At 40.5% G+C, this 6907-nt stretch overlaps 1 pseudogene; it reads left to right on the top strand.

Annotated features, from left to right (window-relative positions):
• The first annotated feature begins 282 nt into the window (after positions 1 to 282).
• LOC103248331 (small ribosomal subunit protein eS6-like) lies at positions 283 to 1044 on the top strand (annotated as a pseudogene).
• The last annotated feature ends 5863 nt before the right edge of the window (positions 1045 to 6907 follow it).

Raw genomic sequence — 6907 nt, forward strand, 5'->3', positions numbered from 1 at the left:
AACTCCTGGGCTCAAGCAATCCCCCCACCTCAGCCTCCCGAGTAGCTGGGACTACAGGCATCCTCTACTATGCCCTGATAATTACAAAAATTGTTCAGTGACAGGGTCTCACTATATTGCCCAGTCTGGTCTCAAACTCCTAGGCTCAAGCAATCCTCCCACCTCAGTCTCCTGAGTAGCTGAGACTATAGGCATGTGCTACCATGTCCAGTTGATGTAATATTATTAAGTTAAAAATGCAGGCTACAGCTCTTTTTCATGGTGCCCTGAAAGTGATCAGCTGCTTCAAGATGAAGCTGAACATCTCCTTCCCAGCCACTGGCTGCCAGAAACTCATTGAAGTGGACAATGGACACAAACTTCATACTTTTTATGAGAAGCGTGTGGCCACAGAAGTTGCTGCTGATGCTCTGGGTAAAGACTGGAAGGGTTATGTGGTCTGAATCAGCGGTGGAAACAACAAACAAGGTTTTCCTATGAATCAGGGTGTCTTGACCAATGGCCATGTCCACCTGCTACTGAATAAAAGGCATTCCTGTTACAGACCAAGGAGAACTGGAAAAAGAAAGTGAAAATCTGCTTGTGGTTGCATTGTGGATTCCAATGTGAGCATTCTCAACTTGGTTTTTGTAAAAAAAGGAGAGAAGGATATTCCTGGACTGACTGATACTATGGTGCCTTGTCGCCTCGGGCCCAAAAGAGCTAGCTGAATCTGCAAACTTTTCAGTCTCTCTAAATATGATGATGTCCACCAGTGTGTTGTAAGAAAGCTGTTAAACAAAGAAGGTAAGAAACCTAGGACCAAATCACCCAAGATTCAGTATCTTGTTACTTACTCCACGTGTACTGCAGCACAAACGGTGGCGTATTGCTCTGAAGAAACACAGAATTAAGAAAAATAAGGAAGTGGCTACAGAATATGCTAAACTTTTGGCCAAGAGAATGAAGGAAGCTAAAGAAAAGCACCAAGAACAGATTGATAAGAGACACAGACTGTCCTCTCTGCAAGCTTCTACTTCCGAGTCTGAATCTAGTCAAAAATAAGATTTTTTGAGTAACAAATAAATAAGACAGACTAAAAAAAATGCAGGTTACAAAATTGTCATTTAATGTCTCATTTAAATAAAGATATGATACAGAAAAGCATGGCAAATATTCACTGAAATGATGATTGTCTCTAGATAATGTGATTATTTGTGATCCTTATTATCTGGTTGTGTAACCTTGAGAAAAAAACTTAGCCCTTCCATACCTCTCAGTTTCATCATCAGCAAAATGGTGGCAATAATATTTCCTACCTTATGGGTAACATGAGAAATTCAACATATTTATATATGTAAAGCATTTAAAAGAGTGCTGAACACATCATGCATACTAAAAAACTGTTAGCTATCATACTCATTATCCTAATTGTCCATATTTTCTAATCTTATGATTGTGTATGTGTTAATTTTATGACCAGTAAAGACAATAAACTACTTTTTTTCAAAAAGATAGCTCTCACAGAGGAGGAGGGAATTAAATTCATTCCTATCTATACAAATAGTGGCCGGGCGTGGTGGCTCACGCCTGTAATCCCAGCACTTTGGGAGGCCAAGGCGGGTGGATCACCTGAGGTCAGGAGTTCAAGACCAGCCTGGCCAACGTGGCGAAACCCTGTCTCTACTAAAAATACAAAAAGTAGCCAGGCGTGGTGGCGGACAACTGTATCCTAGCTACATGCAAGGCTGAGGCAGGAGAATTGCTCGAACCCAGGAGGCAGAGGTTGCAGTGAGCGAGATCATGCCATTGCACTCCAGTCTGGCGACAGAGCAAGACTCTGCCTAAAAAAAAAAAAAAGTAAGTCACTTAATTTCCATTTACCCCAAAAGTTAAAATGGTCAGATGCTTTTTAAAAACTTATTATTATACTTTTTTATTATACTTTATTATAGGTATACGTATGCCATGTTGGTATGCTGCACCCATCAACTCATCATTTACATTAGGTATTTCTCCTAATGCTATCCCTCCCCCAGCCCCCAACCCCCTGACAGGCCCCAGTGTGTGATGTTCCCCACCCTCTGTCTAAGTGTTCTCACTGTTCAATTCTTGCCTATGAATGAGAACATCTGGTGTTTGGTTTTCTGTCTTTGTGGTAGTTTGCTGAGAATGATGGTTTCCAGCTTCATCCATGTCCCTACAAAGGACATAACTCATCCTTTTTTATGGCTGCATAGTATTCCATGGTATATATGTGCCACATTTTCTTAATCCAGTCTATCATTGATGGACATTTGGGATGGTTCCAAGTCTTTCCTATTGTGAATAGTGCCAAAATAAACATACGTGTGCATGTATATTTATAGTAGCATGATTTATAATCCTTTCGTTATATACCTAGTAATGGGATCACTGGGTCAAATGGTATTTCTAGTTCTAGATCCTTGAGGAATCGCCACACTATCTTCCACAGTGGTTGAACTAATTGACACTCCCACCAACAGTATAAAAGCATTCCTATTTGTCCACATCCTCTCCAGTATCTGTCATTTCCTGACTTTTTAATGATCACCATTCTAATTGGCATGAGATGGTATCTGACTGTGGTTTCGATTTGCATTTCTCTGATGACCAGTGATGGTAAGCATTTTCTCATGTGAGTTCTAATTTGATTGCACTGTGGTCTGAGAGACTGTTTCTTATGATTTCTGTTATTTTACATTTGCTGAGGAGTGCTTTACTTCCAATTATGTGGTCAATTTTGGAATAAGCGTGATGTGGTGCTGAGAATGTATATTCTGTTGATTTGGGGTGGAGAGTTCTGTAGATGTCTATTACGTCTGCTTGGTGCAGAGTTGAGTTCAAGTCCTGGATATCCTTGTTAACCTTCTGTCTTGTTGATCTGTCTGATGTTGACAGTGGGTTGTTAAAGTCTCCCATTATTATTGTAGGGGAGTCTAAGTCTCTTTGTAGGTCTCCAAGGACTTGCTTTATGAATCTGGGTGCTCCTGTATTGGGTGCATATATATTTAGGATAGTTAGCTCTTCTTGTTGAATTGATCTCTTTACCATTATGTAATGGCCTTCTTTGTCTCTTTTGATCTTTGTTGGTGTAAAGTCTGTTTTATCAGAGACTTGAATTGCAACCCCTGCTTTTTTTTTTTTTTTTTGCTTTCCATTTGCTTGGTAGATCTTCCTTCATCCCTTTGAGTCTATGTGCGTATCTGCACATGAGATGGGTCTGCTGAATACAGCACCCTGATGATCTTGACTCTTTATCCAGTTTGCCAACCTGTGTCTTTTAACTGGGGCATTTAACCCATTTACATTTAAGGTTAATATTGTTATATGTGAATTTGATTCTGCCGTTATGATGTTAGCTGGTTATTTTGCCCATTAGTTGATGCAGTTTCTTCCTAGCATCGATGGTCTTTACAGTTTGGCATGTTTTTGCAATGGCTGGTACCGGTTGTTTCTTTCCATGTTTAGTGCTTCCTTCAGGAGCTCTTGTAGGGCAGGCCTGGTGGTGACAAAATCTCTCAGCATTTGCTTGTCTGTAAAGGATTTTATTTCTCCTTCACTTCTGGTTATGAAATTGGCTGGATATGAAATTCTGGGTTGAAAATTCTTTTCTTTAAGAATGTTGAATATTGGCCCCCACTCTCTTCTGGCTTGTAGGGTGTCTGCCAAGAGATCCACTGTTAGTCTGAGGGGCTTCCCTTTGTGGGTAACCCGACCTTTCTCTCTGGCTGCCCTTAACATTTTTTCCTGCATTTCAACTTTGGTGAATCTGACAATTATGTGTCTTGGGGTTGCTCTTCTCGAGGAGTATTTTTTGTAGTGTTCTCTGTATTTCCTGAATTTGAATGTTGGCCTGCCTTGCTAGGTTGGGGAAGTTCTCCTGGTTAATATCCTGAAGTGTGTTTTCCAACTTGATTCCATTTCCCCATCACTTTCGGGTACACCAATCAAACATAGATTTGGTCTTTTCACATAGGCCAATATTTCTTGTAGGCTTCGTTCGTTTCTTTTTACTCTTTTTCTTTAAACTTGTCTTCTCACTTTATTTCATTAATTTGATCTTCAGTCACTGATACCCCTTCTTCCACTTGATCAAATTGGCTATTGAAGCTTGTGCATGCGTCATGAAGTTCTCGTGCCATGGTTTTCAGCTCCATTAGGTCATTTAAGGTCTTCTCTACACTATTTATTCTAGTTGACCATTCATCTAATCTTTTTTCAAGGTTTTTAGCTTCCTTGTGATAGGTTTGAACATGCTGCTTTAGCTGGGAAAAGTTTATTACAGACTTTCTGAAGCCTGCTTCTATCAGTTTGTCAAAGTCATTCTCCTTCCAGCTTTCTTCCATTGCTGACAGGGAGCTGCAATCCTTTGGAGGAGAAGAGGTACTCTGGTTTTTAGAATTTTTAGCTTTTCTGCTCTGGTTTCTTCCATCTTTGTGGTTTTATTTACCTTTGGTCTTTTTTTTTATTATCATACTTTAAGTTCTAGGGTACATGTGCACAACTTGCAGGTTTGTAACATATGTATACATGTGCCATGTTAGTGTGCTGCACCCGTTAACTCGTCATTTACATTACGTATATCTCCTAATGCTAGCCCTCCCGCATCCCCCCGCCCCATGACAGGCCCCTGTGTGTGATGTTCCTCACCCTGTGTCTAAGTGTTCTCATTGTTCAATTCCCACCTATGAGTGAGAACATGCAGTGTTTGGTTTTCCGTCCTTGTGATAGTTTGTTGAGAATGATGGTTTCTAGCTTCATCCATGTCCCTACAAAGGACATTAACCCATCCTTTTATATGGCTGCACAGTATTCCATGGTATGTGCCACATTTTCTTAATCCAGTATATCATTGATGGACATTTGGGTTGGTTCCAAGTCTTTGCTATTCTGAATAGTGCTGCAATAAACATACGTGTGCATGTGTCTTTATAGCAGCATGATTTATAATCCTTTGGGTATATATCCAGTAATGGGATGGCTGGGTCAAATGGTATTTCTAGTTCTAGATCCTTTAGGAATCGCCACACTACCTTCCGCAATGGTTGAACTAGTTTACAGTCCCACCAACAGTATAAAAGCATTCCTATTTGTCCACATCCTTTCCAGCACCTGTTGTTTCCTGACTTTTTAATGATTGCCATTCTAACTGGCATGAGATGGTATCTCATTGTGGTTTTGATTTGCATTTCTCTGATGGCCAGTGATGATGAGCCTTTTTTCATGTGTCTGTTGGCTGCATAAATGTCTTCTTTTGAGAAGTGTCTGTTCATGTCCTTTGCCTACTTTTTGATGGGTTTGTTTGATTTTTTCTTGTAAATTTGTTTAAGTTCTTTGTAGATTCTGGATATTAGCCCTTTGTTAGATGGGTAGATTGTAAAAATTTTCTCCCCTTCTGTAGGTTGCCTGTTCACTCTGATGGTAGTTTCTTATGCTGTGCAGAAGCTCTTTAGTTTAATTAGATACCATTTGTCAATTTTGGCTTCTGTTGCCATTGCTTTTGCTGTTTCAGTCATGAAGTCCTTGCCCATGCCTATGTCCTGAATGGTATTGCCTAGGTTTTCTTCTAGGGTTTTTATGGTTTTAGGGCTAACATTTAAGTCTTTAACCCATCTTAAATTAATTTTTGTATAAGGTATAAGGAAGGGATCCAGTTTCAGCTTTCTACATATGGCTAGCCAGTTTTCCCAGCACCATTTATTAAATAGGGACTCCTTTCCCCATTTCTTGTTTTTGTCAGGTTTGTCAATGATCAGATGGTTGTAGATGTGTGGTATTATTTCTGAGGGCTCTGTTCTCTGTTTTGGTACCAGTACCATGCTGTTTTGGTTACTGTAGCCTTGTAATATAGTTTGAAGTCAGGTAGCGTGATGCCTCCACCTTTGTTCTTTTGGCTTAGGATTGACTTGGCAATGCGGGCTCTTTTTTGGTTCCATATGAACTTGAAAGTAGTTTTTTCCAATTCTGTAAAGTAGCTTGATGGTGATGGCTTTGAATCTATAAATTACCTTGGGCAGTATGGCCATTTTCATGATATTTGTTCTTCCTGTCCATGAGCATGGAATGTTCTTCCATTTGTTTGTGTCTTCTTTTATTTTGTTGAGCAGTGGTTTGTAGTTCTCCTTGAAGCGGTCCTTCACATCCCTTGTAAGTTGCATTCCAAGGTATTTTATTCTCATTGAAGCAATTGTGAATGGGAGTTCACTCATGATTTGGCTCTCTGTTTGTCTTTTATTGGTGTATAGGAATGCCTGTGATTTTTGCACATTGATGTTGTATCCTGAGACTTTGCTGAAGTTGCTTAACATCTTAAGGAGATGCTGGGCTGAGACAATGGGGTTTTCTGTTTTGTTTTTTTTGAGACGGATTCTCGCTCTGTCACCCAGGCTGGAGTGCAGTGGTGCGATCTCCACTCACTGCAAGCTCCACCTCCCAGGTTCACGCCATTCTTCTCTCTTAGCCTCCCGTGTAGCTGGGACTACAGGCGCCTACCACCGCGCCTGGCTAATTTTTGTATTTTTAGTAGAGATGGGGTTTCACTGTGTTAGCCAGGGTGGTCTCGATCTCCTGACCTTGTGATCCGCCCATCTCGGCTTCAAAAGTGCTGGAATTACAGGCATGAGCCACTGCGCCCGGTCGATGATGGGGTTTTCTAAATATACAATCATGTCATCTGCAAACAGGGACAATTTGACTTCCTGTTTTCCTAACTGAATACCCTTTATTTCTTTCTCCTGCCTGATTGTCCTAGCCAGAACTTCCAACACTATGTTGAATAGGAGTGGTGAGAGAGGGCATCCCTGTCTTGTGCCAGTTTTCAAAGGAATGCTTCCAGTTTTTGGCCATTCAGTTAGATATTGGCTGTGGGTTTGTCATAAATAGCTTTTATTATTTTGAGATATGT

This window comes from Chlorocebus sabaeus, chromosome 1 (assembly GCF_047675955.1).
Source record: "Chlorocebus sabaeus isolate Y175 chromosome 1, mChlSab1.0.hap1, whole genome shotgun sequence".
NCBI classification, from domain to species: domain Eukaryota; kingdom Metazoa; phylum Chordata; class Mammalia; order Primates; family Cercopithecidae; genus Chlorocebus; species Chlorocebus sabaeus.